The sequence below is a fragment of the Pezoporus wallicus genome, unplaced genomic scaffold (assembly GCF_028554395.1).
Source record: "Pezoporus wallicus isolate ANWC-B61680 ecotype Strahan unplaced genomic scaffold, APGP_CSIRO_Pwel_v1 contig_8333, whole genome shotgun sequence".
In the NCBI taxonomy this organism is placed as follows: Eukaryota; Metazoa; Chordata; class Aves; order Psittaciformes; family Psittacidae; genus Pezoporus; species Pezoporus wallicus.
This window is the reverse complement of record NW_026637037.1, coordinates 2,294,726-2,320,267: the sequence shown is the minus strand read 5'-3', so window position 1 is coordinate 2,320,267 and position 25,542 is coordinate 2,294,726. Positions and strand designations below refer to the sequence as shown.

Genomic DNA, 25,542 nt, shown 5'->3' with positions numbered 1-25,542 from the left:
AGCAGGATTAGACGCCAGCTTCACGCTCAGCTGGTCGGGAAGCACCCAGAGCTCATCAGCCTGAGGCCCCACCTTGTTCAGGGCCAAGAGGTTGTTTCCCTAGATGGAGCTCAGGTGGTGGCTTCTTTGCCCCTCCCCATACCCCCAAGAGTTCAGGACTCCCCAAATGCTACTTGCAGGTGGGAGACACAAGCAAGGGAGCACTGATTCCCATCACTAGCCAAGCCATGCCTCATCTCCAACACAGAAGAAGAGGTGCATCTGTCCCTCTCTCCAGTCTCAGCAGCAGGGCACAGCCTTTGGTTAAAGCCTGGTTAGCCTCTCAGACGCTGTGCTTAGGAAAATGCAGGCATAGCATTCATGCTTTCAGTCTTTTTCCCCCTGCTCCTCTGCCCCCAAGACTGGCAGAGGCAAGGAGCAGGGTGTGATCATCCCTATGTTTCCCTATTTGAGACGTCTCTGCACGCCCGGATGATCCCAGCTTTTGCTACCTCGTAGTTGCAATTGTGAGACCACATTTCAGCCTGAAATGAATTAGATCAGGAGCCATTTTAAAGCAAGACCAAGAGTACTGTGATGAGATAGCCTTTTTGAATGGATCCTTCCCATAAGCTCAGGCTAAGAATGATTTTTAACATGGGTGAGCCAGACATGGGGTGAGCGTTAGGTTGTGAGCGAGAGGTGGGATGATGGAGAATGTCTTTTCTCTCTGTCTCTCGCTTAGCAATTGAAAGGCCATCTATGTTCTGCTTAATTATTTCCAACAACTGCCAAAGGAATCTTACTCTGTTGCCTTCAGTAGCGAGTGGAGTGCTCGTTGTTACACAGATGTGTGGATCTGTTATTCTTTAGACACATCTTTGATGCTAGCACTCTGATCCTCGTGTTCCTCTAATACCACTTGAAAGCAGATTTTTTTCCTTGTAGTTTAGTATGTTCAACAGCCTCAGAAATAATGTTAAATTACGCTTTAAAAAGACACCATCAGCTGCTAAATCCTAGTCAGTTCAGCACCATAACACAAGCCACATTCACAAGCGCTGCAGGAACAGCGATGGAAAGCACTGTTTTAAACAGCCAGGTTTGTATTACAAACCTTCCTCTGATCTGAGCTTTCAGTTGACATTTTCCCTTGAGTCACGACTTAGAGTATTATCAGGAGTTCCCATTTCATCACATAAAGGATGTGGTTTTGTTTGCTCTTTGCTTGGTTGAGTATCTTGCGCAGTATGGATTGGACTGGTCTCCATAAATACAAGCTTGGCAAAATGTTCCTTTTATACCTAGTTCCTTCTGGTTGCTTTCTGTTTAGCATGATGAGCTGGTTTTGCTGAATAATGCCTTAATGACAGGGCTGATGCATTTTTAATGCGTATACTCTTTGTCACTGTCAAAATTAACATTTTGATGATTGTGGATTTCTTTCCTCTAAAACCTGTGGGGAATTGCTCTGATACTGTGGGTTATGCGAGCGAAACTGTAAGGTCCGATCGGAGAAATACTGGATGTGCTCCCCAAAAGAACCATGAACTATTGTGAGCAGCAGGAGGGCTCTTGGAACGCTGTTTCCCAATAGCATGGTCTCAGAGTGGCTCTCCCTGTTCATTAGCAGGTCCTGGGGTCTGTCACGTCTCTACAGTGGAGGACAGAAGCAGTCATTGCTGAACAACAGATCTCTAAGAAGAGACTATTGCTACTGCAGGCCTGACTTGAGGAACACACATAGCGCCCATGCTCAAGGGAGCAAGGTTGCTCCTGTTAAATCCAAAATAACTAGGGCCAAATCCGTTGCTTGATGCAATAGTAAAGCCCCAGTTGATTTCACTGCGGGAAAGATTAGACCCCTAGTGAAAGGGGTTTTTACAGCACTACACTCCCTATTTTTTTGCCTTAGACATTGCGAATCCTGTGTGCTAAAAAATGACTCTAACCCCCCCCCCACCTCTAATGAGACTCTATGAACAGCAAAACAATAATACTAAAAGGCTGGAGTGCAGCATAATAAGACATTACTTTATCAATACAGGGTTTTAATTGTACCAGTACGAGTATTCTCTAAGACAGCGTTATAGAATGAGGCTTGTGGCAGCCCCAGCCGTGTGTTAACAGCTAGTTTGGCGAATGCATATTTCATTCGTTCAGAATACTGAATTTCTGTTCAAAAATTGGTTTTTTTTTTGTAATCTGCATCCTGATAGAAAATTAAATAAAGAATTAGCCGCAAAGAATTACTGTAACTTGGCCTTTTTGGGGTTCTTTTTAAAGGCCATAATCCCATGAAGATTTCTATCTCTGGGTAATTTTATCCACTGGAGTAGCCTCCCTCCAAGGCCGCTCCTTTAGGTAAGTCTTTGTCATGCCAGGGCCTCTGTAGCAGCACAGCTGATGGACGGGGGAGCAGGCAGTGGGGTGGCAGCCACCCTGGTGCAGAGCAGGGTGCTGCAGGGTCCCCCCAAGCAGCCACCCTGCTCTGCAGTGGGGAGACAGCAGGGGTCTGCCCCAAGGGCTGTGCACCTCAGGCACATCATGCCCCATGATGGGATTTGGAGAAGGAAGAGTAGTTTTGGTCCCTGTTGTCCTGTGCAGACAGAGGAACAGCCCGGTCTGGGTCTACCTATAACAGGGAGCATCGCTCTGCTTAGCAATACCCTAAATTAGGTGCCATTTGATTTCAGGTGCTCTACATACCAATATTTAAGCCTACAACCCTTATACGTACGTTCATAGCTCTAAATGGAATGAATATATAATATACACACCCCTCTGAAGGGAGGCTGGAGCCTAATATGCAGAGCCCCACTCTAGCAGATAGAGGCACAAGTCCCACTCACCTCAGCAGGGCTGTGCTGTTGTAGTGCGTATTTGTGACCAGTGCTGGGATTCCTCTTGTGGCCCATAGATTTGCCTACAATAAACACATGGAGATATGTACAGCTAGGAAGATACATTCCCTTGGGATCAGTTGTGCTTTCTTTCCACTTTGAAGACTATAGCTGATTTTGAGGGGAGTGGAAGGTTTCTTCCCATATCCGTTTAGGTTCTAGTGTTCATAGGTTTTCCTGAAGGAAAACAGTAATACCTGTACATCCACAGAGCTATACACATGCTTTGCAGCTGTAAGAATAAGCTAACTGAGCCTTTTGTCTCTGGGTTTTTATATTATGCTGGAAGTGATCTATACAAGTGGATTTTTATGCTGCTTTTCTAAGATAAACAGTGACTTTCCACACACAAAAGGCTTTTCCTTTTCTTCCTTCGAAAAGATTGCTGCTTTTCTGAAAAGCAGCTCCTAGGTATTACCCTCAGCTGTTATGACACCTCACCATTTAGTGTTGTAAACTTAATCATAACACTCATTAGTAATAATCCTAATTTCTTTTACCAGATTCAGCATTTGCCTCCTGCAAGCTTCAATGGCGGAAACATTCCCTGGGCTAACGCCCGTGCTGCTTGCATGCTTTTTATTGCTATTATTTAGTAACCAAACGGCTCAAAAACCAAAGGACTTGATTATCACGTACCTGCAATGCATAGAGCTATTTATAAATGTTGGCTCGATAGGAACAATGACTCAAAACTTATTCAAATGACAGGCCAAAAATAAGGAGTCTAAAAGTGAAAACCCAAGCCAGAATTCATAGAGGTGATGGGAAGAGCCTGACATCGAAGGACAGAGAGGCTCCTAGGGGAGGTAAAGAGAAGAGGCCTGGAGGTGATGGTAGAGGGTAAATGTGCTGTGGCTCTGCAGAAAGAGCAGATGAGAGGAGATGCACCAGGCGAGGAGGTATTACAGTGTGGCACTGGGAGGATGCACCATGAGTTGGAAAAGCAGGGCTGGAACAGCGCGCACAGTTGGTAGTTTGCTGTCTGGAAAAACAGTATCTAGTTAAAAGAGACCAAGTGAAAATGAGGTGAAATGTTCCAGAAACTAGAGGGGTTGATTGATGGGAGAAAGAAGAGCCCTCAATATATAGCTGAAAGGAAGTTGTTTCATATATATTTGTGTGCGTGTTTGTGTGTATATATATATGAATATACATACCTAGCCAAAATGACATAATAATACCCATATAGACAAATGAGTATCCTGCTTTTGAAACCGTTCTCCTCCAGTGGGAATTTTCCATGGATTTCAGTGGGCCCAGTGTTTTCTCCTGTCTGCAGGAGTGCGCTGTATTCCAACGTGCACAAATAGACCCAGGAGCTATGTAGGGAGAAAATGCAGCGTGGCCACCAAGAAATGTTTCCTTTATAGGGAGTCCAATACTTCTCCAGCCAGCGGGAATGATAGAAAGCAATGGAGCAATCTCCAGGTGGGAAAACCCTTGCCTGGGAGATAGAAAATTAGCTTGGCCAAGACACTGCAGCCAGTAGTCACCTATGGGAGCTGGACAACCTTCTTGCTTCTGACTTCTGTGATACATCTCCATGGAACCGAAATGGCTCTGATAATTCCCCAATACCACTAGAAAGAAGGAGGCAGGGCCATAAGAGGCTGCTTAAAGTTTCCAAGCTCCTTTCTCAGATTAAGTCAAATTTAATCTTTTATCTGTTTCAAGGTCAGTTGTCACCACAGTATTGTTCTGTATCAGTTTATCTGACTTGATGCAATGTCCACCACTTTTACATTATTACATGAGGCATGAAACGTAGGAAATATATAGCTGACGCATCTTTAATATTAAGAAGTGCTGATTCATAACCTTGTTTGGAATATTAGCAAGTCTCTTAATAAGGCAGGACAATGCAACAAAGTTTATTAATGTTCGTAGGTCAAGCCTATGTTTTAAATCACTGAAAATCAATGGCAAAGTGATCACCATGGGATTGATCTTCTCTAATTGGAGAAAGAGGGACATTCTGAACCAGAACTGTACAGCATTTGATTGTGCAGCCTGTTACCAAAAAAAGAACCGTCTCACTGCATCTTACAGAGGCATTTACATAGATAATGTAGAATTCATATGACTTCTTTTAGATTATCTGATAGTAATAGCTTTGCAAGTATTCACATTCTCCCAACAAGAAGTTGATAGAAAATTCAAATCAAAAGGCATCACGGTAATTACTGCATTATAAAGGATTTATTTTCTTTTCTAACTTAGCATAGAAATAATAGGAGCAGGGAGGCTCGATGCATTAATGCTTCACACCACCTGGAAGCTCATCCTTTACCAAGAATTTTTCCTTGGTTACTCCAAGGAAATGCAGAGCAGCATCTCCTCTTCCTCAAATCACCAAAAACATTCTTCTGAAATCCAAAATGATAGAGTTCAATGCCTGTGGTTTTACCGGACCAACAATTAGTTCAGTCTTGATGCTCGGGTTATTAAAAAGGACTACTGTTTCTTGTTCCCTTAGTTTCTTTGCTCCTTTGCTTGGCTGTCCCCGCTCCTGCTTATGATATATGCAAAGGTTTGAGAGGATGGAAAGGGTTTTCTTTCTCCACGTTTTCTTTTAGGAATGTCAGGACCCTGTAATTCCTGTTCTTTTCTGAATGTCTTCAACTATGGAAACTTTCTCAGACACCAGTTGAGGACATGGTGATTTTTCTGGTTTTAAGAAAGAGACCTTTTTCCCTGGATGTTTTCCGGGGGTCTGAGTAATGCAGCGGAAGGCAAGGTTTAGGTACCACACTTTTCAAGTTATATTGTTCTTTGTTGTGTTAGGACATTGTGTGGCTGTTGTACATATGATGATACAAACCCATTCACCTTCAGCCGTTCATAGAGCGCCTTGGTGAGAACAGGATCTAGTCCTGCTCTAGGGAGCAAGAAACAAACCCACTCCCTTTCACTTTCTTTGTTTAGATGTTCTTCGTTTCTGTGTATGTAAATTCTTACCAGTGAAGAATGCAGGACCCAGCCCCTCAGTTAGAGATGAAAATAGACACATTTCACTTCAGTTCTGGAGCTGCAGTGAGTCAGTGCTGCTTGCTGTGCTCCAGCCTTCCTGGTACAGGGGGAGGAAAAACACCAACAAGGGAAAGGAGGCTGAATGGGCGTGATGCGAAATCTAAGGAAAGCAAACCAAATAAATAACTAACTTCTCCCTCCCATTCCCCCAGATATTTACCTGGAGTGTTTCTGGTTTAATTCTTACCAAGCACCGCTCTATTTGAATTAGTTCATGTGTTTTTGGATGCAAACCTTAACTATGTGTCCCACAGAGAGGGGCAGAGTAAGAGCTCTTCTTTCTCTACTAAAACCCCTCTTCTGAGATTAACTCTGGAGCTAGCAGGAAGGTCACTGTTTCATTTCAGAGAAGTCAGCTCACACTGACAAGGTTTTGCCTTCTTAGTGATGGGCCGTTTGCTGCTCAGAAGTGTGAGGAATGGCTCTTTGAAATATAGATACCTTGCCTTGCTACAGTTCATAACCAAATTTAGCTGGCAAGTATCAATGCGCTAGGGCAGCCGGATTGAAGGGCTGAGAGGCTCGGGTCTTGGTTCGCTTTTTAAATCAGAGGATAACTCTTCCATTAGTGTAAATCAGTGATTTATAATAATGTCAAATGAGATTTGTGTCAGAGTTAGCCCAGAGTACAGTCCGGTCTTGGGACTTGAAAAGGAATAGAAACTTGAGGCTGAGACCATTAGTATTCTGCTTTCATTTGGGTTTGGTGTGGCAATATGCCTATGCACACATGTGCACAAATGCAGAGCTGCACCTCATTCCCACGGTTGTTTCCCATGGCCATGTGGCTGCCATTTAACAAGGGCCTAAGAGCACACAGTCTTCGTCCTGGTGTGGTGTGATTGACATGTGCAGAGATATCACAGAAAGGCTTTGGGATCCTGCTTTTCATCCATAAAAGGAAAGCAGGCAAGCTTCATTCCCGGCTAAACCCTTTGCACAGTGTGCATCAATAATGAGGCAGCATCTATTTATATATTGCTCACTGGAAATGACTGAATCCAGACAGAAGTTGGTGAGGCAGCCTGAGCTCCACCAGCCTCCATGGAGTTTATTGTTAGCACCCAGGATGACTCCTCAGGCAAATGGGGAAGAGGCATCATTTGGAGCCTACCACACCACAGGGAGGAATATCAGCTTTGGCACTTGTGGTGGTGTCTCCTCTCAGGGGATGCCTGCGGTGGCAGGCACACTGGAGGAGTGCAGGAGAAATGGTCACAACAGCACAGACCCATTGCTGCTTCTTGGAAGTGGCACTGACCTGGGCTTACCCAGAGGGTGAGAGCTCCCTGACTTTCTTCATGGAGCAGCTCCCATATGGAGACAGACTGAGAACATTGGGGCCATTCAGCCTGAAGAAAAGAAGCTGCGTGAAGACCTCAGAGCAGCTTCCAGTGTCTGAAGGGGGATACAGGGATGCTGGAGAGGGACTCTCCATCAGGGCCTGTAGTGATAGGACAAGGGGTGATGGGTTCAAACTGAAACAGGGGAAGTTCAGGTTAGATCTAAGGCAGAAGCTCTTCCCTGTGAGGGTTCTGAGGCGCTGGCACAGGGTGCCCAGAGAAGCTGTGGCTGCCCCATCCCTGGCAGTGTTCAAGGCCGGGTTGGACACGGGCTTGGAGCAACCTGCTCTGGTGGAAGGTGTCCCTGCCTGTGGCAGGGGGCTGGAACTGAATGATCTTAAGATTCTTTCCAACCCAAACCAGTCTGGGATTCCATGATACTATGAGGAAATGAGATGTCCAAGAGGGAATGAGAGGAAGGCAGTACTTGATCAATACACACTGATGCCTTCTTGCCATGCTGTCACAAAAGGCTTTCAACAATATTTCTTCTTCAGAAAGAAGAAATAGACTTAGAAACAGATCTAAACAGATTTAGAAAAAAGATGCAGTAAAAAAGCCCCATCCAGTATCAGGATGTTGTTTAGGTAGGCCTGTGTGCCTGATAGTCCAGTGATGAAGCTAAAGGGCAGCGCTAACACATGCCCATGACAATGACAACTTGCTTGTCTATGAGATGCACAAATAAGGCACTCAAAACTCCTTACCAAAGCTCAATCCAGACACTGCTTTTGCTCTGTGTCCTTTTTTACTCCTCCTTTTCTCTGTGGCTCTTGTGCACTTTGCCCATATGCTCTGAAGCTATTTTGTTTTCAGTTTTATGTGTGTTTTATGTAAAGTAGAAGAATCAAGCTCCTCTGCTTGCTAAATTATAAATTGAGTGGAAATTGGCTGACTTTTTTTAGACTATAAATTACACAAAATGTAAGTAACTGAGCTGAGCAGGCTGGGTTGGGGAGGGAAAACATGTCAATAGCATAGAATCTGTGTCCATGTGTCCCTGCATACTGCTAGTTGCTTTTCCAGCCTCGAATATCTCTTTCCTCTAACACCTCTTAGACCATTCTCCGAGATGCAGGTTTATTGTCTCCTCTGGTACTTTGCTCAGCATATTCATTATGCCTCATATAAATGAACTGCTCCTAAAAGCTCGTTTCCACTTTCTTGCTTTAGGACCAAAGTACATGCAGACTGCCTCCTCTGGGAGCACTGATTAATTTTTTTTCCCTTTTGTAAGTCAGAATGCCTGTTGATTTTAGTATCTGTCTCTTTGGCTTATTCCCTGCTTTGGCTCCACTTCCACTAACCCACATTGCTTTGGGTTATCTTTTCCTCAGTAGCCCACTGCAACCCCACAGGGTAGGACCGTGGTGTGAGAGCAGAAACAGCGGCTGGCAGTCTGAGAAATGCTGCCAGGACAGCAAGGGAATTGGCTGGTGTCTTGGGACTCTGTGAGATGGTGGAGAATCTGCTTCAAGGCACAAAAGACATCCTTACTGTGGCCTGTTGCTGCTTAGTTAGACCAGGCAGTGCTCAAGGCCAGGCTGGACAGAGCCTTGGGTGACATGGTCTTGTGTGAGGTGTCCCTGCCCATGGCAGGGGGTTGGAACTGGATGATCTTAAGGTCCTTTCCAACCCCAAGTATTCTATGATTCTATGGTTCCAAGAAAAAGGGGCCTAAAAACAGACCCTTAAATCTATCCTTACACATTTACAAGTAGGCTCAATTTTGGGAGCCAGGAAGCCAACATTATCATGAGCAGATATGGGCATGGCGCTTCTCTACAGGCTTCAGGGCTTCTCTGTCAATTTTCAGATTCCTGTGACAAACCAAACTGCCCTTATAAGGGGAGGCTGCTGCAGTCTTTGGGCACAGTATGCTCTGCTGATTCCAGCAGGGTGGAAGCATGTGCTTTGTTAAAGGGGATCCCTATTGAGTCAGTTTTGCCTGAGTAGACAGATGGCCTTCAGGAGGCTTGGGCTAGAACCTGCAGGGCACAAATAGGATCCTCTGTGCTCAGGCTCTGCCCTGCAGTTGTTTGAGTTTGGGCTCTTTTTCGCTGAGTTCATAAAACACATGCCTTTTTTGGTTTAATTCAGTCAATACTTTGATTCAGTGAGAATATGGTTTATTCTGTCCAGGCAAATGTTTACTGAGAAGTTATAAAGATGATCCAACCTGCCTTTGTAGAGCTGCTTATTTTATTGCAAAGGGAAGGCATAACCTTTCATTTCCCAGTGTGATTTTTATTAAACCTCTGCCTGTTTTATTTGCCAGACCACATATAAATTTAGTGTTATATGGAAACACTAAATTGTGTTTCCATATGAAAGACATATAGGTTGGTAAGCAGCCTATAAATCAAGCTGCTACTCCTTGAAACTCCTATCAGGATCATTTTAATCCATGGAATTGCTAATGAAAGCTGCTTCTCAATACAGAAAAATTAAGTTAACAGTAATTAATGTAGCCAGCCTGGAACCTTAGGAAGCTATTGCCAGCAAGTGTCTTTTGGTGCACTCAAGAGGATGCAGTTGGATTGTTGGCACCAACGGACAGGTTGGGAATTGTAAACATGGTAATTAGCAGTAAGTTTCTGGATCTCAACTTGCCAGACTGGCAGCCTGATTCTTGGAGTAGTTGTCACATGGGAGGAGGGAAAAACAAAGTAAGGGAATTAGAGCAACCTTGCGTCGCTCCGCCAACATATGCCGCTGGACCAATGTTTTTCTTGGCAAGGATCTCCAACAAGGAGTTTAAAAGCAGCAAACTGGGAACCTCACCGCAGGCATCAGGCAACCAGCTCTGGCTCTTCTGCTCACACTATGAGTGGAAACTGTAGAGCCTGAGATTCCCCACCTCTGCGATGGGGCACGATGTTGATAAGGTTATCAACAATAATGGGATTAAAAGAGTTAAAATCCAGCTTTTGCCGTAATCCCAGGGTGTTCTATTGTCGAGCTATCAAAGATTAGGGTTATAGTAACCTTATTAACCCTTGGTGCAGTGTAAATAAAAGGGAAATGTCAGCCTTAGTTCCACCATGAAATTAAATCTTCACTTCTCTAAAGGATGATTCAAACCCAGCTCACTCCAGCCAATGTGGTTTATGAATACACAGGGCCCACATGAATTTAAGAAATCACATCAGAGAGAGAGAGAAAAGGATGATAAAGGTTGGTTTATCATTGTCAGAAATACAGTGGTTGCTGAACCCCTCTGCAAACAGAGCCAGACGCTGGTGTGAAGGACTCAGGTTTTCCTTGTTAAGCTGATTTCCAGGGGGTAGGAGCTACCTCTCTAGCAATGGATGGTCCCCTCCTCACTTATGTCCCTGCGCATGGAGGCTGAATCTATCAGTAGGTGTGAAACTGCCCTCTGGGACTAGTTCTCTTACCTGAAGAGAGGGAAGGACATACAGACAGACCGGGCTTTGCTTAGAAGTCACTGGGATGTGGTCCAGGTAAATCTGTGTTTCCCTGTTGAGGCAAGAGGGGAATACAGGAGGCAGGAATGGGCTGTGTCCTTTGTTATGCTATTTTGACTGGGAGGAGGAAATAAAGTAGTGATAAAATTGGGTGACTCAGAGTGATTCTGCATGTTAAATACCTCAAACACTTACTCTGAGTCCCTAGCAGAGAGTTAATTAAGTATTAAGGAGCAGCCTATAGTGGGAAGTGAGCTCTCTGGTGGGCAACAGGCATTGCTAGAGAACAGAGATGATTTTAGTGGGGCTGTTTGCACGGAAAAGGGCTTTGGCACTTCAGCGACCCCTGTCTCCCCTATGGCATCTGCATCTCCTGGGAGTTACTGGCTCTGTGGGCTGATAGAGCTGGGGAGTGGGCACACTCTGCCTCTTTGTATTGCTTACCGAGGTCCTCGTGATCTCAGGTGGGGATGCGTTACAAAACTGAGGCTCATACAAGAGCTCGGTTCAGGGTGGTTGTTTTTCTTTCACTCACTGAATCATACTTTCCTCTGGTGTAAACTCTCCCAGCTCCAGAGTGTGCACCAGTTCGGATGTGCCTGCTGGGTCCTGGGCTGCCTCTGTACCCACTGCTGCTGCAACTGCTCCCACAGGCACAAACTGGCTTGCGCTGCTTCTTCTTGCTTTTCCGCAGTGTAGGAATAGACAGTGTGCCCATGGAGTTGTTCAGGAATATTACTGATGCTGCCTTCTAGGTGGTACTCCTGCGCTGGACAATTTCCCAGCAAAATAGTAAATGGCAACTGCAGAGAATTAAAGGCGATGGCGTATTTCTTTGACTGACATCTTGGAGCCTGCAGAACAAATGCAATTAGGATCCACAGTATGTTGCAGCTTCCTTTCTTCATTTCCTACCCTGGAAAAGCTGCTGTTAGGTTCAGGTTAAGCTCGGTCCCTGCTTTATGTCAGGGACCTCTGCTTTGGGAGCAGAGCTTGCACCATGGTGTCCCTTCAGTGCTCAGACCTGCATTCCTCATCAGGGAGAAATCCCTGTTGGTGCCCACAGATGGGCAGAGTGAGCCAGGGTTTGGGCTACTTGTCTTCACCAAGTTCTTTGATTGAGTCAGTTGATCTTTCAACTGATGGGCTCTTTGGTTTTGTATGGTCAGCAGTTGGTGCACTGTGATCAGAAAGATGGGAGGAGGAAAGGCAGTTATCCTTCAGATTTGTCCCAAGGAGGTAGCTGAAAACAAATGGCTTCCAAAAGCCAAGGGCTACAGTTGACTGCAGTGGAGCACTGTGGGTCACTCACCTGTAGCGAAGAGAAGAGGAATGAGTCAGAATTGTTTCTCTCCTGGTGGGGAAAGAGGGTCTTGGCCATATCATTTGGTCTGTAGGGTTACTCTGCAGCTTGTGGAGCCTGGCATGAAAATCCAGGCTTGGAGCAGTGCTTTAGTCACCGGAAAACATGTAGTGGGTGAAGGCAGGAGCAGCCATCCGGGACTCACCGTCCCTGCAAGTGTTCACACAACATAGAGACGAGGCCTCAGTGCCATGGGTTAGTGGTGGCCTTGGCAGTGCTGGGGAATGGTTGGACTGGATGAGCTTATAGGGCTTTTCCAGCCTGGTTTGTTCTATGATCCTGTGTAAATGCTGGCCTTGGCTGAAAGCAGCAGCAAGGTGGAGGCTCCAAGCGCACAGAGCCTCCGTGCTCCCAGCTTGCTCCAAGTGGGAGCTTTACCCTTCAGCTTGAACATTGCTGCCATGCAGTGCTTTATTTGTTAACAAGTGCAAGCAGTGCAAGGTTTGCTGTCCCCAGCGCTCCTCAGATGCCTCCGCTTGGGCAGACAGCGATGGTGAATTGTTCTGCAGAGGACCCTCTGCATGCAGAGGCAGGAGAAGCAGGGATGCATGGACCCACAGCCCAAAGGTGGTGGTGGGAAAAGGGCTGCCCTCCACTGGGCAGTGGCTCCCGAGGACTAAACCTCTTCTGTCTCTCAGACAAACTCTTTCGAAACCACTGAAGCTATTGTAAGGGTTCGGGAGATAAAAATAATGATGAAAAAGTGGATCTATTTTTTACTGAATTGCACTTTTTTCAGATACTTTGACTCAGAGTTCCGGCAGGATTAAAGAAGAAATTCTTCAACTTCCTATATCTGGTGACAAATTAAGTACTGCCCTCTTTCAGTGCTCCTGGCTCTCGCACCTCTGCTTTGTGCTCAAGTAACCTCTTACAGGGATGTGCTACAGCCTGCACTGCTCTGTGTCTGCTCCCTTCAGTAACGCTGCGCGCAGGAGAAAGCTAGGACAGCATCAGGAATGATGGAACCAAGTCAGGAATGGGAACCAAAGGATCTTCAAGCAGTCTAAATGCAGGGTAGCCCTGCTGAAGTCTGTGGTGTTAGGTGAGCATTGGCTGTAACAGTGCTGAGGGTTGGGACAGCCTGATGACAGTCTGGATTTCAGTGCTTCAGAAAGGACTTCCAATATCTTCCAGTATCTGCAGCCTTCCAGTATCTGAAGGGGGCTATGAGGATGCTAGAGAGGGACTCTTCATCAGGGACTGTAGTGACAGGACAATGGGTGATGGGTTCAAACTGGGGGGTGAAACTGGATGAGCTTTAAGGTCCTTTCCAACCCAAACCATTGTGTGATTCTAAGGCTTTAAAGTATGTATGTATATGCATGTATAGCACAAATACTAGAATAGGAATACCCTTATCTAACAGGAGATATGTGAAAAACAATCACCTGGCTCTCCTTGAAAATTACAACCTTTGATAGTTCAACTTACCCTTATAGAAAACCAAATCATGTGCTGGTTTATCTGACTTACTATTATAATTAAGGAGAGCTTTGGGGAAGATGGGTAACAAAGCCATTTCTCCTCCTAGTGTGCAATGAAAAACCCCAATGCTGCCCAAGCAGCGGCCAGCCCCTGCACAGCAAGCTGGATGCGGTGATGTTGGTGATGCTCTGCTCCACTGGGCTCCTTGCCTGCACCAGGGCTGTCCCCTTGGGGTTGGCAGGAGCTCTGCTGCACAGGGCACGTGAGCAATTGCTCTTGTTTTTAACACATCAGATCATAACTTGCTCATCCCTTCAGTGCCAGGGTTGAAAAACACTGTCAAAATGCAAATACAGGAGCTGGCTGAGGAATCGGGGAGTGTTGCTATCTGGGTGCTCCAGATTTAGACACTGTGATTGATAAAGGTTATAAAATATATTACTCTTTTCTGAGCAAAGAGACACTCCATTAGTATTATACAACTTGAACGTGTTTGTTTTAAGAATAACAGCTCTGTTTTACAGCAAGTGTGAGAACCCGTGTGTGCAGGAGCACATCTATGCACACACTGCAGTAGTCCAGCACCGCACAGAGTTAGCTGCTGAACTGAGCTGGCAGTGTGGAATGTGTTATCAATTCCCCACAGGGTAGGGCATAGTACCTGTACAACAGAGTCTGAGTTGTACTGGGTGAGCATGTTTCCCTAGCAAAACTTGCCCACATTCAACTTGTAACTTCATGAGCCTGCTTTCCATTATTTCCTCTTACAAGCTGAAGGGAAAAAAGGCAGGAAATGGCTCTCCCATGGAAGGAAAAGGTCTTGGCAGGACAACAGCTCTGTGTACGCTGCTAAATGCTGCTGGCTACAAGGAGCTGCTGAACGCAAGGTGTACGTGGTGAACTGAAGGAGTTTACAGATGGATAATGACAACCCCGGGGCCTGGTGGGGTCTCCTGAGGCCAGGACATCTGGGAGCTCAGGGACCTTCAGTGGGCAGGATGGTGGATTAATGCAGTGAACATATCCAACTAATTCCCCCAAAATAACCCCTAACCACATGCTCAGAGGGTTCTCCTATCCTGCTGCTCCCTACCTCAGGCTGCAGTACTGAGGGATACTGCACCGAGGCATGATGGTGTAGTGTGGTGCCTGGTGACAGCCAGCATTTCCAGCCCTCCTGTTCCTTGCTGGGGTGGGAGATGTCTGGGTGGGCAGGGATGCTGCTGCAAGGTGATGGAGCAGCAGCTGGGATTGCTGGGAAGCAGCACGGCTTCTCCCTGCCCCACTGCAAGGATGCGGTTCAACAGCATCAGCAGGGCCCCTATGCTTTTGACCTTGGGTTTTCTCTTGATATGCATAAAGCACAATGAGGGGTTAGAGGCTTTTAATGGAAGGAAACTGACGAAGCCAGTGAATTATTTTGAATAGCAAATGTTAATATGTTTTGTTCCCAGAAATTTAATAGAATATGAGAGCGGGAAGTCAGCAGTAATCATTAAAGAGGAGGGTCTTGGTTAAAGAAACTGAAGCTTAGGACCTCTCTCTCTCTAGTAACTTAACATTTCCACTGATGGATTTCCAAACAGCTACACTAAAGCTCTGGCAATCCGAGTATTATTTCCAGAGGACATATTTAAGCCTGATACTCACCAGGCAAGCTGTGGGTTGCATGAAATAAATCCCTGCCATTCAGTCCCTTCCCTGGGTTAATTCGCTCCCTCAGTGAAAAGCTGGGAATGCCAGATTGCCAAGTGTGTGGAGAAAGGGAGAGGAAAGTGGTCTGATGAGCTGAGGAGTCCCCATCCCTTGGTGTAATCCATGCAGCACCCTCCCTGAGCAGCATGGTGCTTCCAGGCAGGATTCAAGCTTCCAACACCTCAGCATTCCTGCCCAGTGAAATGAAACAAGATCAGTAAGAAACCTCTTTACTACAGCATGGTCTGGTTTTCCGATCCCAACAGAGTGCTGTACATTGGGTGTGAAAGTCCATAATGTTTGAGTAGTGCTGGAACTGACAGCTCTGAGCAAAGCACTTTCTGAGGTTATGTAAATGCCTAAAAAGCATTGGAACTAACCCCAAGCCTTCATTGAGCAGCAGATCTGAGTCCTGTGAAGCCCGGGTGTTGCCACATCTTCAAGTTGTGCTGCTACCTTACATAAATACTCATAAATGCTTACAGTAAGTGCCCTAGAAAGATCTTTAACTCTCTGAGGGAGCTACAAGAAGGTGTTGCAGGGCTGCCCCATCACCGCCGGCAGAGATGGTAATGTTGGGGTGTTCCCTTTGGGTTTGGTCCATTTTGGGAAAGAAAGGAGAGAGGCACCAAGGCCAGGCTTGGAGCAACCTGGTCTATAGTGGAAGGTGTCCCATGGCAGGCGGTTGGAACCGGTTGAGCTTTAAGGTCCCTTCCAACTCAAACCACTCTGTGATTGAGTGGCATGCGTAGCATTGGCTTCTCCATTGAGAGAGCTGGCTTACTTCAAGTCCACCCTGAACTGCGGATATTGGGGATCACATCCCAGGGAGAGGAACAACACTACTTCCATTTCTGATTTCCACAAAGGGGGTAGAGACCTTTCCTTGTGCTTCTGTGCTCTAGTCTGGTGCAGCAACAGTTATAAATCACGTTTATAAATGCCACACGGGTGCTGCAGCCCTTGCTCTGAATCTCAAAATGTATTTGAGATTTATTGGCATTGTGCTGCTTCTGACATAAAGGATGTGGGGGACAAAGAGCAGGAGCTTCTGTGCTGCAAGGAAGCACATAAAAACCCGTCATACACTTGTAATTTCATGCTTGTAGATGTTGTTATCCAAACGTCATTGTACTCAAAACTATTGTGTGCTTTAAACCTGATGTGTAAAATACTACCTGGTGTTAAAAACACCATAGTAGCGTGAGTGGCCAGAATGTTTTTGTGAGAGCTCTTGTTAGCTCTTATTGTCTTGTCCTTGGTGTGACTTAAGGCAGAAAATCAAGTTTACTGCATTTAAAATGCTTTCAGGAAGATGTGCTTAAGTAAATAGATGTCTTTATTTTCAGTGTTTGAAGAGGTACATAAAGAGAAGCGAGGCTGTATAAAGGTGAAGGCCATGTGGTAGAGCTTATTAATGCATATTAAAAATTGCCATGGATTTATTTTCTTTGGAAGGATTGAATCAGTGTCCTAAAGGATCTGTGACACTTTTAAAACAAAGTACTTGTTATACGCTTTGTTGTTGTTGCTTATTCCAGGCTGGGTGAGGAGCCAGTGCTAAATCACAGCTGTACCCGCCTTTTCTCTAGCCTAGGGAGCAGAGGAGTGGGACAGGGCACCTGAGCAAAGGGAAAACAGTAGATGGGGAAAAGCACAGGATGGAAATGGCAGAGGAAGGGAAGAAAAAGGGGGAAAAGCAGAAAAAACAACCAGAGAGTCAAGGGAATGAAAAAGAACAGATTGGGAAAAGGAGTGGAAAACTTAAAACACCAGGACAGAAGACAAAGGAAGTAATGGCTGCATATTGGGTTGTGGGTCCTCTTTTGTCCTAAAAGGAGAGCTACCTGATGTGTCTTGTTACTGTCAAAAGGAAAAAACTCAGTTGTTGTGATTTAGAGGAGCTCAGTGTTTAAAATAAAATACACATGCTGTGCTTCCCCACACTGATTCAGCAATAACTGAGCGGCTCGAATCAATGCGCTCTTCTCAAAGCCCAAAGATTGCATTTCTAAGGTGTTTATAGACTATCTCTGCTCTCATTGTGCCCTCTTACAATTACAGACAGGGACGATGAAAACACGTGTTCCCATGCAATTGCTTGCTGCTACCTTCTAAAAAGCCAAAGCCAAATGAACTTCAATAAGTAAACTAATAGCATCCTTGTGAAAAGCAACCTGAGGAGCGTTGCCTTACTACTGCCAGTGGAAGCAGACCTGCTGAGGAGAATAACCCTTCCTAAAAAGCCAGGTTTAAGATAAGATTTGAAGGAGTTTGACTCAGCATTTCCAACCTGATGCAAATGAATTGTGTGGACCTGGGCTGGACAAGCACTAAGAATATATCTCCCATAAATCTTTACATTGTGTTTTGGAGAGACCAGTAATCAGAAACATCAGCTGTGCTTGCACAAAGAGCAGAGCGCTGATAAATGCACTGATCCCAATTTGTCCATCGCTTTCCGAGTCATCAAAGCCATTTTAAAATCAATATGTTATGCTTAAGAGGGCAGCCATGTGTTCCTTGCTGGGCAGAAAGAACCCATTGAGCCTGTGCAGGGAGTGATAACATCCTGGTTTTGCAGTGTCTTGTGTAAACCAGGGAATATAAAGAATATTCCCGGAAAGCCATAAAGGGAGATGACGCAGGAACGGTTTCTGGAATGTTAAAAATACAGTTTATGCTTATGAGCTGCTGTGTGAGCCTGACTGCAGTGGCTGACTCGGGGTGATGCTGTGTGGATGAGAGGGATTGCTTCACAAATGTCAGGAGTGCAGAGCTGAGTCCTGAGCAGCTCCTGCAATTTTAGCATGTAAGGAGGCCAGAAGACAGCTCGGTGCAGTGATGATAATGTAGTGCCACTAATGTATGTAGAGATGTGTCTGAGAGCATCAGCAGGTCTGCCAGCGGCACTTTGCTGGACACCACAGTGATCAAATCAGGGGTTGCAGGCTTAAGTACAGGTCTGTGGGATCAAGCCACTAGTTTTTAATGGGTTTGAGCCCTTCTTAAATAAACCTTCATTAGAGTGGCACCGCTAAGTCTGCTTCCTACCAAGCAGCAGGAAGGCAGAAAGAGCATCTACAACAGTAATAGTTCATCACAAATTGTTTTAAAGGATGTAATAATAGGAAGCTTAGAGAGCTTGGATGGGGAGTGAAGGGTTGGGAAGAAAGAAGTAGGAACAGAGAGGAACAAAGCCCAGCCGGCTGCGGGTGAAGGAGGGATGTGTCTTTTCTGTTTTCTTCAATCAGCTGAAGCACACACACACCCCATTGCAAACAGGAGATCTGAATGCTTGTGATGCACCTACAGAACCATCCTAGCCTTTGTACCCTGTCTGCAGTGCCAGGCAAACTGGGTATGCTGCCCTTAACACCCTTCCAACATCTCACTGCATGGCTGAGACCCACTGCAGGGTTGTTCAGGCTGTGATTTACTGCAGCATCTGCTTAAGGAGCTTCATTACGGTCTCCAGTTTCCAGAGATGATGTTTCAGTCTGTCCAAAATACGCCTGCAACATCTCAGACCTGTCCATGTCTTTTACTTTGCCTGCTGGATATAAAGTAGTGTGGCTCTTAGTATGCATCTGAATATAGGGTTTTAGTAGCTTGGATTGCTTTTATATGTTTGTGATGAAAGTAACAGCCCCTTAAAAAAAAGGGGTTATTGATCATGAGAAGACAGTGGATGGTTTTAATCTTTAGAAGCAGAACCACAAATCAAATTAAAGAAGTATATTTTTTTAAAGGCATTTTATTTTATTAAAAGCACTATACCTGGTGTTTACAGAAATAGAATACATCTTGTTTTTTTCAGATGAGGGTACAGAGGAAACCACGGTGAGAGTGAGCCCTTCTCACTCAGTAAGTGCACTGATATCAACAATTCAAAATCAGACTCTTCCCAGATTGCATAAACTACTGAAAGATTCAAAAGTAAGGATTTGGACAGCTGTAAAATTCCCATTTCAGCTGGGAAACTGTCATCTGCAAGCGTTGTGATCTTTTGCACAGTCACACACCATGCATTCTTTCTTGACTGAAAACTTAGGACTGCCTATGAAGGCATGCCTATACATACACCAATACATATGTATGACGAGTAGTTGAGCATGTATAGAAGTGTGTGTGTGTACAGTTCTAAAGCTATATGCATATTGAAGATCCAAAAGTGCTTTTGGCCGCGCAGTCTGTGCCATTTCTGAGTATGCTGGGTCCTGCTGGTACCTGCAGCAGCTTCTCCCACTGTCCTGCTCGGTGTGCGATGAGGAACCACAACAGAACCTCGCTGCCTTAACCTGGGGGCTGGTTTGCATGTTCCAGAGCAGCAGCTCTGCCAGAGGTGCCCATGGAGATGTGAAGACAGTGGCCTGAGCCTCATGAAGCAGAAAACAGCTGCCTTTAGCCTTGAGTCTGCACCTTCCACCATTTCCAGAGGCTAAGCTGGTCCTTCCCTGGGAGAAGTCAACCAAAGAGGCTTCATGGATTCGAGGAGGCTGGTGGAACTGTGTGAATGCCAATGTCATGAATCAGATCTCTTGGAGCTGGATGGTTCTGTCAATTAAATCCCATCCCTTCAGAAGACAGCAACAAAATCACCACTTTATAATGTTTTTGTTTGCTGGCAAGGGTTTAAGTTGTGTGTGGCCATGCTTCCCCCTTAGAGTGGCAAAGAAAGAGACTTCATTAGTGAAATGCTGCCTTGCCAGCCTGGGTTAGCCCAGTGATAAAGTGCTCCAGCGACAGAAGTCACCTTCTGTGTTCAGCTGAGCTCAACTGGAACCGTGCTTTGTAGCTGTGCCATTAAGTGACTCTGAAGACGTGATGGTGCAGAGCTGTGCCTCTGTATTTCAAGAGATAATAAAAGCTCACCAGATGAACTGAAGGAGCACAGCTTTTCATTGTAGCAAGTTGGGACCGGATAAGCATCTCCATCATTGTGCTAAGGCAGCAGATGCACTTGGTGTTTGGAGGAAATGGTTCATGACCTGATGATGCTTCCCAAGGGATGCAGCCAGGAAGCAAAGATGCTGAGGTGCCCTCGGGTGGGAGCAACACCAGCGGGGAGGGTGAGGAAAGGAGACAATGGGAGAGAGCAAGGAGAAAGGTGCAGAGCAAGCAGAAAAACCCAGAGCTGTGGGACAAGAGTAATAGCTAAGGTAAGAGGCCCTTCCTGAGCACCGGGAGGGTGCTGCAGCCACTGTCTCTGCAGAGAAAGTGAGGAGCGAAGCCATCATCAGCACGGGCACAGACTGAGCCCCCCATGTCCCTCAGCCATTCCCCATCAGACTTGTGCTCCACACCATGTACAGCAGTGGCTCCCACCTCTCAGGAGGGGTCCCCAGCACACAGTGATGGGCATCAGCATGGCCCAGTCTGTGCCTGCAGGGCACCAGGGAGTCTGAACCCATGCTTGAGGAGTTCTGCAGCAGCTCTGATAACCCAGCTGAGGGTTTGCCCCCCTTGTCCCTGCATCAGATGAATCCAACTCAGCTGCACTGATGTGAAAGAGTGATTACATCTTAAAGCAATAGCTGCAAGAGGAAGGTGCAGCCAATAAAGCTATAAACATTGCTAACAGGCTGCACTGGCAATGGCATTATCTGCTGCAATCACCTGGGGGTTTAAAGACAAGGAAGCGAAACAAAGCTGGTTTTGTTGGAAAAGGTCACAGGTTCTGCACCAGTGCTCCACCCCCTGCTTGGTTCCTGTATCCCTGTGTCTTGCTGACCTGCTCCATCTGAGCTGCTGTGCCAGGGAGCAAACCCATGGCTGCTTTGGAGCCTGCTGGAGCCTGGGAGAAGGAACCAAAGGAGGTACCACAGATGGGATAGGATAAGTGTGAAGGGAGCAGGAGATAAAGCAGCTCCATGAAGCCGGGGCTGAGGCTGGTGTGATGCTGTGATGAGCTGAGGCACCTCAGAGGACCTGTCTCATGGCAAGGGTAGGTTACCATCCCTGTGACTTGTTTCAGTGTGTGTAAGTGTGTGTACTGAGCCCAGAAACCAGTCACTGCAATGCCTTTCCACTCGTGGTAGTCTCTGCTGCCCTGTGTTTTATTCCTGACATAAACCCGTGCTTGCGCTGCCTCAGGGAATTTCACCCCAGGAAGCACCTAGCTCGCTTGCTTTCCTTCACATCCATCGACACAAATACCTTTGGCAGTTTTCCTGCTACTGAGGTTTCTGCATCACTCACTTTGGTTATGTCCTTCTTTAAGAAGTTAATAACCTGTCACTGCAAGTCCATTGACCCTCCGTAGCATATCTCTTTCATTCCTGAGGTCCTTTTGATAGTCACTTTGCATATTAGCACTGTTAGAATCATAGGATCCACTAGGCTGGAAAAACCCTTTAAGCTCATCAAGTCCAACCATTGCCAGCACTGCCAAGTCCACCACTAACCCATGGCACTGAGGGCCTCGTCTCCACAGTGGGTGAACACTTGCCATCCATTCAGCTTCTAGCTTTAGTATTATTGTGCAATGCACTTTCTTTTGTGCTACCTGAAGCTCATAAGGCATCTATCAGTTTGCCTCCTGACAGGGGAGAAGGTATCTCTAATGTGTTCTGTGTCTCTTAAAAGGACAAGGAATCCCAAGCGCGGTAACTTGTGGATTTTTGTCTTGGAGAATTAGGATGTCTTTGCATTACTGAGCAGGCAAACACTGAGCAGTGCTTGATCAATAAGAGGCATTGCCAGAGGTGTGGTATAGTCTACTGCAGCTGACAGTAAGTGTTGCTATAGGCTATGGAACTAGGAATATGAAATGCAAAACGACAGTAATAATTCATGCATCCTGGGACATATAAAACCAACAGCATGTCAATAGCTGTGCCATGCTCTGCAGAAAATATGCAGGATTTAGATGTTGCAGGAGGCTGTGCTTTCTTTTAAACCACGCTTTCCTTGGCAAAAATATAGAATTTCCCCATTTGTTCAAAGCATTTGTTTTTGGTTTCACGTTGCTACTTTTCTATCAAGATTCTAAGAGCTGTGCAGCTCAAAAGGGGGCCTGAGATTCAAAAAGCAAAATATATGTATTTATTGAAGAAAACCACATAAAAGATTTATAAAACAGAGGGTGCAATGCTATTTGAGATTCACGGGCCATTTCAGGATTCATAAAAGCATATCTGGTTCTCATGTTGGCTTCAGAGGGAGTCGGACTTTGCTTGACGGGTTACCCAAGAGTTCTCTGGCATTGCCTTAAAATGAAACGTCTTACAATCAGTTTGTATTTTACTTGGACTATTTTGTGAAATAAGAACTTCTCCATTATTTATCCTCTGAAAAAAAGCCTTCAGGATAACTAATATTGCTTGTCTCTTCTGGAAAGATACTAGGGAGGGTTAATTACTGCAGCTAGGAAGGTATAGCATCTGTAAGAAGGAAGACTGTCTGTCTGATACACTTTCTCCCCTGTGCCACTATAGCACTGCTGCCTGGGAACCTAAAGGTGATGAATGCATGTCACTCATGATTAGATGAATATAGGTCTTAATGTACAGACAGAATGGAAAATACTTTAAAAAAGGGAGAATGCATCACAAAGAAAACCACCATACATGAATTAAATCCTCTCCTGTGAGAGGCTGAGGATACAAACGCATATAAATCACCTGGTCTTCCGTGTAACAGCAAACCCTCTACTTCAGAGTTGCAGTTCTTTAAGGGTTCTTTAAGGGGTAAAACATCTTGAATATAATATTTGGCTTTGAAGACCATCAAGTGGTTTTGATGCGGTAGACTGCACCTACCTAAACAGGCACTAATAGATATTTCAGCCCATCTTGCTGAAGCTAGAGTGTGACAGAGAGGGTGACTAAAAAATTAGTGCTGCTAACTGTCTGAGTCCTATGAAAAGGGATGTCTTTGTTCTGAGGAGAGCATCTTGGCTTGTTCTGCTCCTTCAGCTTGGTTTGGGGAGGAGGTATTTTACAGTCCTGCTATGATACTTGGCAAACTTAAAGCTCTCACAGCTGATCCTGCTTCTGTTTGCACTGAAAGAATGTCTATGGCGTTTATATAATGGGGGGAAACCTGCTATCTCTACTCATTGTATTTTCACTGTCTCTTTTCTGATGCCTGTACTGTTTGCCAGCTGTCGAGGGGCCACTTTGATGCTTGCTTTGATACCGTGGTTGATTGTGTTGCACAGTTGAGCCGACGTTTTTCCTTTCTAATCGGAGCTGGCATACTAGGATGGGAAAAAAAAACAATAAAGCTTTCCTATAATTCTGGTTATCTCATAAAGTCTGCATTTGTTATAGTTGTTGGGGTGCTGGAAACCGGTGCTTGTAAATACCTATGTATATTCTGATTTGGTTTTGGTCTCAGAGATGATTTTGCCTGCTTCTATTCTTTCACCCCTGGCCACTCACGATTGTGTACCTGTGTGCTGAGTGGATATTGCCTCGGGAAGACACCACCCTGCATGTATTACCTGGATTATGTGCATGGCACAACCTACACCCTGTTCGCTTCTCTTGCTCTAAGGGATTAACATCTAGTAAAGAAATACAAACCAATACGAACAATTCACCCAGAGAGGTGTGAATAGCCAAAATATCCAGAATGTTAATACTGGCAGCAGCAAAACAAGGCAACCTGGCTGGGTTTGAATGTACTATGTGATGTCTCACTGCTCTAATGGAGATACACAGCTTCACCATAGTATCATAGAACCAACCAGGCTGGAAAGGCCCTCTAAGCTCATCCAGTCCAACCCTTGCCCAGCACTGCCAAGACCACCACTAACCCATGGCACTGAGGCCTCGTCTCCACGGTGTGTGAACACTTGCAGGAACGGTGACTCCAGCACTGCCCTGGGCATCCTGTTCAATACAAGACTCTCCAGTACCCACAAAAAGATTCACTTGCTGGTCCCCTTCTTTGCCCTGTGCTCCATGTGGTAATGCCAGGCAGGACTTAGATAATGCCCACTTGGCTGTAGCTATTCCTTTTCTCCCTATCTCTCCCAGCCATTTGCAGACTGATGAGAAACCATTCTGTTTCCATTTTACAGATGGAAAAGGAGAGACTTTGAGAGGCTGAGCGATTTGTCCAGGATGATGCAGCAAATCAATGGAACAAAAAGGGATCAGGCCACTCCATGCAGTTAAGGAGTGCCTTTAACTGCCCCATGGGATTCTCTAGGCATGCAGGTCCCTAAAGAGGCAGCTTCCACTGCAGGAGTGTTCCTCCATTATTTCTGTCCCATTATTGGTGTGAACAGTGGAGCAATACAAAATGTATTATTCATCTCTCCTGCTCATAAAATCAATACCTATCAAAACACAAATACAATTTAAATCAAAGGGCACTTGTTGAGTGCAGATCCTACTAATTAGGTCTGATTTCCCAACAATTTCTTAAATTATTTATTCAAGGGATGGGTGGCAGCCACTTTACGTGCCCCAGAGTGAATATTATAAACCTCTTGTCATGATGCAGCAAATGTGAAGTGTAGTACAATGCAGAGGGATTTGTAACCCTGATGAACTAATGTAATACCAACAGACATCAATCTGTGCAGAAAAAAATCTGTCTCATCGTAACATCTAATAAGAGATGTCAAAAGACAATAACCTTGTGAAATGGGCGCACCTCTGTGGAGGATACAGGTTGTGCTGCTAGGAAGCAAGTATAAATGTAATACACACCTGCAGTGGAAGTTACTAAACCACCAGCACCATGAAAGAAGTTTACATCATGCATGGACGTTTGGCGGGAGGGCAGCTCCCTCCAGGCTGGTGGTTAGCTCCATAAGCAATTCCATCATGATATCAGAGCTCTTTCTCTTACGCTGTTGTTGCTTAGTCTAGCCCCATTGTCAAGACAAAACAGTATTTATTCCAGATGTAGCTAATTACACCTTTAAAACCTGTAAAGAAAAGAGCCAATGGTTTGGGGGACTTTTGTATACAAATTAGGAAGCGGTTCACCTGTACAATGAGAATTCCCATTGCCAGTCATTAATGTTAGATCAGTGTCCTTCAGACTTTACCCATAAGGATCCTTTTCTTTGGATTTGAATTTTCAAACATATTCTCCCATCCATGCAGCAGGTCTAAAGATTCCATCACACCAACCATGTACCAACTGAAAACCCTTGGTCCTATTGTACAAACATGGTACCTACTCACCAAATTGTTTCCTATCAGTGATTCAAAGGAACAACCTGAAATACTGGTATATTTCCTTCCCAATTTGTTGGAAATAGATGACTTTAAAAGCGAACATTTTATCATTTCACTTTTTCCTTTATCATCTCACAACAATTTAAGAGCAAGTGTAATTTTGAAGCCTAAACTAAATGGCAGAACCTGGAGCTCCTATGACTTCAAGGCAGCAATGCATGAGAG

At 45.3% G+C, this 25,542-nt stretch overlaps 1 long non-coding RNA gene across 3 annotated transcripts in view; it reads left to right on the top strand.

Annotated features, from left to right (window-relative positions):
- Window positions 1–25,542, top strand: part of LOC130595768 (uncharacterized) — a 43,281-nt gene that overhangs the window by 4,546 nt on the left and 13,193 nt on the right. The window lies entirely within an intron of this gene.